This window comes from Capricornis sumatraensis, chromosome 7 (assembly GCF_032405125.1).
Source record: "Capricornis sumatraensis isolate serow.1 chromosome 7, serow.2, whole genome shotgun sequence".
Taxonomy (NCBI): domain Eukaryota; kingdom Metazoa; phylum Chordata; class Mammalia; order Artiodactyla; family Bovidae; genus Capricornis; species Capricornis sumatraensis.
In genome coordinates this window covers 22,766,386-22,778,810 of record NC_091075.1, presented here as the reverse complement: position 1 = coordinate 22,778,810, position 12,425 = coordinate 22,766,386, and positions in this window count along the sequence as shown.

Below are 12,425 nucleotides of genomic sequence, written 5' to 3'. Positions count from 1 at the left end.
GGCATTTTTGCAAAATAGAGGCTCTTACGCGAGTAAACTTAACCATTTGAAATTGCAGGTTTATTTCTTACGACCGAATTTAGGGAGAAGTAAGAGTCACTGTTGAGAAAGTCCTCTCGGATCTGCGTGAATCCTTCTTCTCAGCCCACGTGGCCAAAGTAAACAGAAGGTGGGCTGGGGCGGTGAGAAGCGGGCCTCGCTCAATTTCCTAATTTGTCGAGTCTTTGAGACTACAGGCCCCTAAAGCACTAAGGGCATGCCCTCTGAGAAACTGGGGGGTGCTTCTGCAGAGCGAGATGAAAACGACCGTGCGGAGGGGATGCCAAAGCGGGGGTGAGGCGGGGCGAGTGGACCTACCAGAGGTTGGGGTGCGGGCCTGAGCGGGCGAAGGTGGGTGCGCTCCGGGGCGTGCGCGGGGATACCTGCCAGGAGGTGGGAGTCGGGGCGGATGCGCGGACACTGGGGATTGTGGAGGTGCGCATCTACCCTAAGGTCGCAGTGGATACGATACCAAAAAAAGTTTAAAAGGTTCAGCTGGGGTCTCGCATCCTCCTGCCAGGGACGCACACCACCTCCCCCGTGGCTCCAGTCCCACGCCTCCAGCTGGGTGGCGACGCGTCCAAGGGTCCGGGGGTCCGGACCTTCCCCCGCGCTCCTCCGGGCGCACTGCTCCCCTGCCTGGCTCCCCAGTCCCAGCCTCGAGCGCGCGCCCCTGCGCTCGGGCCCAGGTGCCGCCGGCTTCCGTGCTGGGAGCCCCGGGGCGGGGAGCCAATTCCCGGGGAGTCCGGGCCGAGAGCCCCGGGGCGGCGGTGGAGGCCCGGGCGCAGAAGGCGGTGTCCGGGGCGGAGGGGAAGGAGGAGGAGGAGGAGGAGGAAGCGCGGCGGAGGAGGCGGAGAAGCGGGAGGAGGAGGAGGCGGAGAGCGGCGGCGGCGGCAGCGGCCAGAGCTCGGGCGGCCCCGCCGCCTCCTCCTCGCGAGCGCCGCGCGCCCAGGCCCGGCTCGCATGCGAGTCACGTCCGCCCCCTCGCCGCGGCCGCCCCGAGACGCCAGCCCCGCCGGGTGATGAGAACAGACGTCAAACTGCCTTATGAATATTGATGCGGAGGCTAGGCTGCTTTCGTAGAGAAGCAGAAGGAAGCAAGATGGCTGCCCTTTAGGATTTGTTAGAAAGGAGACCCGACTGCAAACTGCTGGATCGCTGCAAGGCTGAGGGACGAGAACGAGGTCAGAGCGCTTCTCTTATGCCGCGAAACTCTCCCCTTCCTCTCCCCTTCGCTTTCTCTCGGGCTCGCAGGGGCTGGGGAGCAAAGCCTGCAGTGTCACCCGCAAAGAACCGAGAGGGAAGAAGGGAAGCCTCACAAATTACTGGAGCCTCTTCAACATGGCTGACAAATTTAGTTTTAATTCCCCGCCACCCCCCTTTTAAACCTGCAGTTGTGTGTTCTCTCTCTCCTGTTAATTAATGCTCGTGCCCTCCTCACCCAGAAAACTTACCTTTGTGAGTCCGGCCGGCCGCTTTCCCGGCCTTTTAGCCTCCGGAAAGTGATTTTTCTCTGCTTTCCTTTCTAAACTAGTTCAGCTGTCGGGGGGCACGACTTTTTCCTTGACTCTCCCCCCGCCCCGCTCCCTCGGTGGAAGGCAGACGAGCCCCGGGCTTATCGTCACCCACCCCTGGGGAGCACACGGACCGAGCGGTTTTCGACCCTTTTCTCCGCTGGGGGTCTGGATCTGAGTGTGCGTTTGCGTCCGCCCCCTTCTGCCTGCCCCGTGTCCCCTTTTCGGGGGGCCGCGCTCAGCGAGTGTCACGGCGAGTGGAACAGGAGTCTACTCGGTCGGGGGTTGTTGTGTTTTTTGTTTTTTTTTTTCTTCTTTCCCCGCTGAAGTACGCGTGTTTTGTTAGCGCTGCGGAGCCGAGAGAGGAAAGAATAGTTTCTCAGCTTCCCCACACAAGACCCGAACCCCACTTCTCTCAAGGTACATCAGCTCTGCGATGGGCTGTCCCTTCCAGCGTGGGGGAACGTGTGTGGGAGCATTTGTGGGCAAATCTGTGTCCTGGCTTTGTGCTTCTCCCAAATCAGCTTCGTCGGGGTCGCCGGTAAGTGACAGGCAGACACAAAGGCAGGCGCAGGCCGGGGGAGGGGGCAGACGGGCGGGCGCGGGGACGGGGGGAGAGTGGAGAGTGGGAAGACGGCAAGGTCAGGGGCGCAGAAAGAAATGAAACCCAATCCCAGTGAAGAAACGGAGAAGCAGAGAGCAGATTTCTAGCAGTCTCGTCCACATTTCTCTTTTTCGCAGTTCTCTGGTCTTTTTTCTGCCTTTCTCTGTTTCCCTTTTCTCCTCCCCTTCTTTTTCTCCTTCTTCCTTCACTCATACATGACTCTTGATGAATCTCGTTCATGGAGGCCGCTTTTCTAGTGATACTAGGCTAAGTTTCTATGGAGAGTTTTCTATCTGTGGCAAAATAAAGTGTGGGCTGGATAGACTGCTGGGAAGGTCGAGTGCGAAATACAAGTGAAATTTACAGGCTGTTGCCCTCATGACATACTTTTAACGGTATTGAGTGAGTTTTTCTCCTCCTCCTTGTACTGTTTAGGAATTGAAAAGGGGTCATTTTCCAGTCGTTTAAAATTTAGTTAAATATTTTTATATTTGCCTGTCTAGGGAGTAGAATACAGCCACAGTTTAAAAATCTCGACTCATACATCATGCTTTTCTTTCTCCAGTCAGGGATAGATAATGGCAAATCCAAATCCAAAAATATTCATCAATAAACGATCCAACATAAAAGTAAGATTCTATCTTAGGGACAGTTGGAAATGTGTATAGGAAAGATACTGGCTATGGTTTGGTTTGATTTAAGGCTCTGGGTATTGTTGCCTGGCTAATGAAATCATTATATTTGCATTTTAATGGAAAGTCGAAATACTGGAGGGGAGTTATATTCTTTTCCTTGTTTGCTTGTGTGTTACATAATAGGTTTGAAGTAGAATATACATTTCAACATAATAAATACTGATATTTTAATGCTATTAAACAGAGAAATGTTAGTGAAGGATTGGAAAGTCAAATAAGTTTAGAAGTCATGTATACGATTAAAAGATGGATGGGGGGAAAACACAATAATGGACATTGCTCCATAAATCACATCTCCGAAACTACATGTTCTTAGTAATTCACTTTGTAACTCTACATTTTGATCTCTGGAAAGCAGTTAAGTTTAATCGTTGTAGAGGCATGATTACAAGGGAGACATGTTACTCATCTTTGTGGAATAGAAACAGCTCATTTGGTTGTTCTTATTTGTCCTCAGATAATAAAGAAAACACTTAAAGAGTTTAGCAGAAATGCTTACTATCTGTTGAGAAAACTGTGGTTAATTATCCCAGCAATTCAGAATTTAAAATATATAATTCCTTTTGCCAAGAGTAGTATCTAACTACTTTGGGGGGACTTTTCCAATGTTGTGTATACTGTCTTCAGGCTATTCAACTAATAATAGATATAATATTTATTGCTCACGTTGATAAATAAGAATATCTACATTGGTTAATCATTTTAAATGTGACCATGAAGGCCTGTTCTTTCCCAGCATCCAATTTAGACTCTTTTCTGAAAGTAGCTGCTAATGAATATTGTATGAGGGACTTCAGTGATTATAAGAAGGACCTGTACATTTTATTCACCAATCCAAATAAAAGTGTTTTCTCTTTTATTAGAACAATTACTTGAATTACTATGGAATAGTTTACAATGAAAGATATAACCTCAGCTCTTTGTTTACCATATTTGTGAAAGTTAGTGCTACCTGGATTCTCCAAAAATTTCACAGCTTGACCTGTTTTGGGTAATTGAATTGTAGTGAAGTCATAGTGGAGAATAACAAGACAGTTTTTCTTACATTACAATATTGTTTTGCTTATGTTTAAGAATTGAGCTAATGGTTAATGAGAAATTAACTTGGAATAAGGGAAGTCTCTTGTCTTATTTAAATTCACGCATTTACCAGACTTCTTAGGGCTCTAATTAGGTCTGGCCTCATGCTGGTCCATGCCAGGAGCCAATGAGATCGATAGGATTTTGATTCAGTGGCACGTGGACCTAGACATTGGCAGGTCCACGTCACTCCCAGCAAGTGAGATGCAGCTGCCCAGGAGTTGTTATGACAGACTTCCAGAGTTCTGTTTGGGCACTAGACTTATATTAGATGATAAAGACTGGAGTTAAATGTTTTGGTTTCACTTGTTGGAGTTAGAATTTCTCTATCAGTTTCTCCAGTGCTCCACCCATACACAGTGCTGTAAGCCAGATGTCACTATTGAAATGTATTTCCTTATTTGCTGACTCATTAAGAAGTTCTTATGATTCACAGAAACACCTGGCAGAATATCTTATTTTTCATCCTGCCCCAAATCCAAGTTAGTATATTCTTATGAATTCTCAAGAAATTACCATAAAATATTCTCAAAAACTATAGATGTTTGACAGTTTTTAGAATGTCTACTATTTAGAAAGTGTTCAATCTGCTTTTCTTTGCCCTAATTCCTTCTACTACAAGAGTTCAATTGTTGTCTTTGTTGTTGATGTTGTCATTACTTAGAAGAAGGTAATAGTCTTACCTAGCCATCTTCACTAGGAAGAGACTTCTTTTGTAAACGACCGGGTAGACTGTTCCACTCTAATCTTTCTGAGTCACGGAGACAGGTTAAAAGTTTGGATCAGCTAGCTGTCAGTGTTGGTTCATGAAAGTAATATTTTCTCAACTATGAGGCCATCACTGCACAGTAGTTCTTAAGAGTAGTAATGGCACCAGAGCCAGTAGCAAGAAAATCTCTCTTAAGCCAGCTTTACAAATGGAGTCTTAACTGTGCAGAGTAAGGTTGCCAAGTAGAGCTGGTGGTTATCTTAGAAACTGTGTTGAAGAACACAACCACAAATGATTTTGCCAAATATAGAGTATTTACTTGGTCTAGATCTCCAATTTCTATTTTGATTCACTGCCCAAACTCAGTGAATACTGTGGCATTATTTAAGAAGGTTACATAGTGCATCTGTTGTTTTGGTATGTTGTAGGAGAGAAGAGTTTCAGAAAGGAAGAGGGTAAAGCAATAAACCTGAATCATTGTGACTAGCAGCCAAAAAGAATTGTGTGTATTTGCTTATTTCCAGCATTATCCTTTAAATTGTGCAATGCAGAAAAATCCTAAGATAGACTTACAATACTTTCTCAGTAAAAGAAAGTTGGTTGCCCATTCCAAAATAGTAAATTCTATCAGCTTTCATTTATACCTTTTCCACTTGTCATGAAATGCAGTTAAATGTGCCAGGTTTCAAGAAGTATAAATAGATGGTAGGTGGATTTTCAATATTTTGTGTAAAAATAAATTCAGTGATAATGTCAACCTACCTGGAGTATTAAGAATTTGGAAATCAATAGTTTATACTCACTGAGGGTTGTTCCTCAAAGGGACTTGAATTCAAGCTTTGGATAATCTGAGAATTAAGTAAAAAGATGAGTGACTTGGGATGAAGTGTTTTGGAGGACAATTTAGGACATAAAATGAAGTGATTGCTTCACTTAAAATACCATAAATGTTTCTTTCAAGTTAGATTTATGTGTGTTGAAAGATTTATGTTCTGACAATAGCACTGAAACATGTATATTATCATATGTGAAACAGATCTCAGGTCCTGGTTCAATGCATGAGACAGGGTGCTCAGGGCTGGTGCACTGGGATGACCCTGAGGGATGGGATGAGGAGGGAGGAGGGACGGGGTTCAGAATGGGGAACACATGTATACCCATAGCTGATTCATGTCAATATATGGCAAAAACCACTACAATATTGTAAAGTAATTAGCCTCCAATTAAAATAAATTAATTTTTTTAAAAAGTTATGTTCTATGTCTTTTTATTCCTTAATAGAATCTGTTGGTATGCTACTAAGTCAAGGTTTTATTTGTTGGGGGTCAGGGGTGGTGGAGTGAAGGTGCTCAGAGGGTACTAACTTCTAGTTATAAAATGAATAAGTGCTGGGTTGAAAGCATAGTATGGTGACTATAGCCAGCAACACTGTATTGTATATTTGAAAGTTGCTCGTAACTATGTGAGGTCATGGATGTGTTAACTAACCTTATTGTGGTAGTCATTTCCCAATATATGCCTATTATAAATTGTTACATTGCATACTTTAAATTGATACCGTGTTATAGGTCAGTTACTCTAAATAAAAGCCCAGGGGGGAAAGATATAATGAGTGATGTAGAAATGGCTAAAAAATGTCCTTTAACTAGGAAATGTGTAACCTGTTCTCAATGCATAAGGGAAGAACAGAGTAAAAGGTCTTAGGTGATACCAATGATGAAAGCAATGCTGCTGCTTTTTCCTTAAATGTAACTTCTACAGGTTATGGCAGTTGTCCCACAAAAGCCATCCATTATAAGCGTACAGTTGAATCATGTTTAGTAACTTTATATTTTTAAATTGAAGATTTTATTGAGCTAGTTGTAGATTCACATGCCGTTATATGAACTAACAATTGGACATGGACATTCTGTGCAGTATTCCCCAGTGGTAACATTTTGCAAAACCATAGTGTAATATCCCAGTCAGGAGACGGATATTGACGTAGTCTACCAGCCTTCCTCAGATTTGACTTGGATGTTTGTGTATGTGTATATGTCATTCTGTATACCATTTTAAAGATAATTTAATCATTTGATCAGATAATTTTAAACATTTCCCCCCCGAAAACAGAAGTTTAACACAGTTTTACTTTATCAATCATGTGATTGTGCTACCGTGCCTTTTTAAAATGTGTATCAGAATATAGGTTTTTGTTTATTCCAATATTTTAAGTTGTTGTAACATTTTATGACATTTCAAGTTAGATCATTTGATTCTTATCACAACTCTAGAGGTGGTGGTGGTGTTATCCCTATCTCTGGAGAGGAAACTAATGCACAGAGAGATTAAGTAACTTACCCAAGTTCATACAGCCAGTACATGTCTTAGTTAGGATTTGAATTTAAGCAGTCTGTCTCTGGAGTCAGTCTTTTCACCACTACACTATACCGCCGCTAATGATAAACAGGTAGCGGTAACATAGGCTGAGTAGGGAAAGTCATAAAAGGAGACTTAAAATGCATGCAACTATCTACACAAAACCTTGTGCCTGAATATTCATAGCAGCATTATTAACAATATACATGTGAAATCAGTTTGAGAAAAGAAACTGGTCTGCAGAAGTCTTTGTGATGCCAAGACAAGTGGGAAAAAGAATCTGAACACTGATGGCTCTCCATGTTTTGCGACATGTAGCCAGTCTTTACAAACACCAACAAAATTTGACAGATTGTTAATGGTAAAATGAGTTCAGATTTTTAGGAATAGCCCCTATGAAATTAGGGCATTATTTTTGACACACAGGAATTACTTGGGGTTGGCTTCATTTTAATTTCTAACTTTATATACTTCCAGATACCAGACATTCTTCTTTCCCATTTATCCTGTTGAGAATGATGCCAGTTGGGTCCTTTACCTTGATACCATGACTATTAACAGCTCCAGGGGAAGAGCCAATGATCTTGAAGCCTTCAGCTTTAATAACGTGTGCCTGTTATACTCAGTGAGGACATGTCTTGGCTTCATATAATTACTGTAATCATTACTTTTTCAAGGAATAGCTATAGAAATGACCCAGAGATACCTTCTAAGAGTATGATTATAGCATTTACTTGTAGGTTTGCTGTATATTTGTGCCAGGTTCAAGTTAGACACTCTTGTTAGAACCTTTTAACCCATCAAGAAGTTGACATAGTGACTGTTCAGTTCAGTCGCTCAGTCCTGTCTGACTCTTTGCGATCCCATGGACTGCAGCATGCCAGGCTTCCCTGTCCATCACCAACTCCCTGAGCTTGCTCAGACTCATATCCATTGAGTTGGGGATGCCATCCAACCATCTCATCCTCTGTCATCCCCTTCTCCTCCTGCCTTCAATCTTTCCCAGCATCAGGGTCTTTTCCAATGAGTCAGTTCTTCGAATCAGGTGGCGAAGTATTGGAGTTTCCACTTCAGCTTCAGTCCTTCCAATGAATATTCAGGACTGATTTCCTTTAGGATGGACTGGTTGAATCACCTTTCTGTCCAAGGGACTCTCAAGAGTCTTCTCTAACACCACAGTTCAAAAGCATCAATTTTTTGGTGCTCAGTTTTCTTTATAGTTCAGCTCTCACATCCGTACATGACTACTGAAAAGGCCATAGCTTTGACTAGATGGACCTTTGTGGGCAAATTAATGTCTCTGCTTTTTAATATGCTGTCTAGGTTGGTCATAGCTTTTCTTTCAAGGAGCAAGAAAGAAAATTTCATGGCTGCAGTCACCATCCGCAGTGATTTTGGAGGCCAAAAAAATAAAGTATGTCACTGCTTCCACTGTTTCCCCATCTATTTCCCATGAAGTGATGGGACCAGATGCCATGATCTTAGTTTTCTGAATGTTGAGTTTTAAGCCAACTTTTTCACTCTCCTCTTTTACTTTCATCAAGAGACTCTAGTTCTTCTTCACTCTCTGCCATAAGGGTGGTGTCACCTGCATATCTGAGGTTATTGATATTTCTCCCAGCAATCTTGATTCCAGCTTGTGCTTCATCCAGCCCAGTGTTTCTCATGATGTACTCTGCATATAAGTTAAATAAGCAGGGTGACAATATAAGCCTTGACGTACTCCTTTCCCAGTTTGGAATCAGTCTGTTGTTCCGTGTCCAGTGACTGTTTGGAAAGCAATAATGTAGAATACAGGTCTGATCTTTCTTATGGGAGAGATGAGTAGCTTATTTGCTTCTACCATCTCTTATTTCTTGTGACACTTTTTGAACCACGTCAGCTGATAGTAGATTTTCATGCTATTTTTATTATATTCAAAAAGCTATTCACTGAATTTGAGTGTAGTCCTCCATCTTTGCTTTTCTAAAGTGAAAGTAAAAGTCGCTCAGTTGTGTCCAATTCTTTGTGACCCCACGGTGTATACAGTCCATGGAATTCTCCAGGCCAGAATACTGGAGTGGATAGCCTTTCCCTTCTTTAGGAGATTTTCCCAACCCAGGGATCAAACCCAGGTCTCCCACATTGCAGGCGGACTCTTTACCAGCTGAGCCACCTGGGAAGCCCAAGAATACTGGAGTGGGTAGCCTATCCCTTTCCAGTGGAACTTCCTGATACAGAAATCAAATCAGGGTCTCCTGCAATGCAGGCAGATTCTTTACCAACTGAGCTATCAGAGAAGTCCATGAAAGATACACTATATTCAAAACAAAAACAGTGGGCTGTGGATATTTGCTGATGGAATGACTGCTCTCTTCAGAGAGAACAGACTTGCCCATGATCAGACATAAACAGTGGATCTCCCACAGAGGTATACCATACATAGTATTGATGTCTTACACTTGCTACTTTTGCAGTTTTGAGATTTATTAAATTTGTAGATGTCACAAAGTAATGATAATTTTAATTACTATTGTCATGATTCATTAGTTAGTGCTAAAACTTGCCTCATCATGTCTTTTTCTTGATAGAGTATTAAATATTGTTTCTATGATTAGATTATACTTTAATGGAAACTCTTCACCCAGCTCTTAGAGTTTTTATTATTTCTCCTCAAACTGATTTTCTTTTAAATCTAGCAATAGATAAGAAAAAAGGCTTAAATGGTAATAGTGAAGCCTAGAGGATATAATGTGGTCTATCTCTGAGTTATTTCTCCTATTTTTCATTGCTGCCTGCATTGAGAAACGAGTACTTAATTATTATTTTTAAAATGCCTTAATTATTAGCTGTGCTGATTCTAAAGTAAAGCACAAGAATCTAAAAATAATGCAATGATACCACACCCGGATTCCATCACTAACCTACTGTCTTGTTCCTATTAATTTATTTTTTAATGTTTGTTCTTTCAGCACTTTTTCCATTTTTGTTTGAAGTCTCTTACTTTGAAGTCACAGAATTTTAATATTTGCCATTGGCTATAAAGTTCTGTCAGTTCTTTTATAACCTTTCATGATTTTTGTATTAAAAGGATTACTTTTGGACTCCCACTAATTAGTTTGGATCACTATTAGCTTTTTGTTTGTCTTACTGCATACACCATAACAGAACAAGAAATCATTTCTGCAAATACAGTGATAGTTCATAAAATTAGAGTGAGCCTCTTAAAAAGTGAATTGTTATTAATTTACTTTATAGTCTTATTTTCATGTTGCAAACATGACTAATAAAAGGGAAAAAATACCATAAATGGATACTTTCAAACACGAGGGAAGAACGTACAGTGATGTATGTCAATTATTTCTCATTAAAACAGGAAAAATTTTAAAAAGCATGAAGGAAGAACAAATCTTCCAACCTAAAAATACTCACCACAAGAATTATTTTTGTAAAAAGAGAAGCAGGTATAGTTCAGCAAGAAAGCACGCATTCTAAACTTTGCATTCTAGATTTTCTTTATCTTTATTGTAATCTACTCACCTAAATGGTGTCTTTTTTCTCCTGTGAAGTTATACTATATATAAAATTGAAATGAAAACAAAGTCGTATTTTAATTTTTAAATTATCTACCACATTATAGCTTGGAGAACATATTGACCAAAAAGAAAGCTAGTAAACATTTTACTAATAGCTTACAAAGGTAAAATAACTATGACATAATTATATTTCTACCAGAAATCAAAATGAGAAAGGCCATTTGGTTAACTTTGGGAACTAAAATTTCAGTATATTGAAACAACATTTTTAATCAAGCATATAGAAGATATAGGATATGGTATTTTAAAATGACTAATACATATGCATGAGGTTTTGCTGAAGTCAGTATTTTTTTTAATAGTTTAATTTACTACTGACAATTTGCATCAGTATTTTTGCATTGTTATAATTTGTCATGTTTCAAGTAATCCTGAAGATTATCAGAAACTTTTCATCTGTAGGAATAAAAAGCTTAGTTGTTGACATTGTCAGTTTCCTTTAATATAGGTAAGAATTTGGCCTCCTTAAGGAATAGAGTTTGTTTTCTGTTAACAAACCCGTGGAAAAGATACCATGAGTATAGTGAGGGTAAAATCTAAAATAAGAAGACAGGTAGAAAACTATATTGTATTTCTGTTCACTCAAATGAAGTTATTGGATACTTTCCTCTGAAAGGATCATATTGTAATTTTATTTGGATGTAGAATTGTTACTTTGCAAACAGTTTGCCTACTCAGTGTCCTAGGTAATGCTATCTTTCATAATAAGAAAAACAAGAAGTTTTGAGAGGAGCTAGAAAGTGCATTCAGAATTCACTGTTGACACTGCAAAACTTGCCCTAAATTTAATTAGGCAGGCAGTTGATTTTGATCATGTCCTTGGTCAGGGGCTACTGAAAGGAAAGAAACGTGATGGAGATTGGTCATTTCCTCCAGTTCTTCCCACTACTATTTTTTTTTTTTTTTTTTGCACGGGGCAGGGGTTGGAAGGAGAGAGAAAAAACCTTCCTTAGAAATAATTCCTTGACACTCACATGCTCTTTTTTTAGGGCCCAAAGAAATAGGAGGTTTCTCTTTGGAGCTTGTTGACACTTTCTCGCCTTGCGATTACACGCGGTCACATCAACATTTGACACGTGGGTTCCGTGCGCATGGCAGCGCTATTTACAAACACTATCCAGGGATTCCAGAGACTCTTATGTAACAGCTGAGAGTACGGGCTTTGTGTGTCCGTGGGCGCGGAGGAATCAAACAATTTTATTCATAATGGAGGAGCCCTTGTCTGGCTCTGATGGGGTCCTGCATCAAAGTTCACCGAAGTCTAGGTCAGGATCTACCCATATGCAACTTACCGGCGCCTCAAAGGCTTAATGTAGGATCACTTTTCTTTACCCCGCCCCCTCCTGCAGCAAACGGAATCCGTTATGCCAAACTTTCTTGTGTGTTTTTTCGAAATGTGGGCAAATTGTGTCTTGGTTCTGGTTGTAATTTACTTCTGCCACTTGTGACAGAAATGCACGTGCCTGCCACCCAGTCTCACAAATGCGCTTTTTTTTTTTTTTTGAAAACTATTTTCTTATTTGTAAGCAACTTCGGGTGCAAGAGAATCGGTAAACTGACTTGGTAACTCGACGCTCTGACCACAGAATACTCAGGAAAACGGTTGTTTGATCATCCTCCTTATCCAGTTCAGTTGTACCCATCCCTGTCGTTTCTCACCTCCCTCTTACATTTTTGCCGTTATCACACCTCCCTCAGCCCTCTTCCATCTTGTTACATATCAAGACATGGTATTTCTTTTTAAAATTATATTTCAATACTTAGGGGATTGTTCTTCTTTTCCCATATTGCTTTTAAGTTTTTCATTTATACTTATCATTTTTTTAAAGTCTCAAGTTAAAAATAATTAAA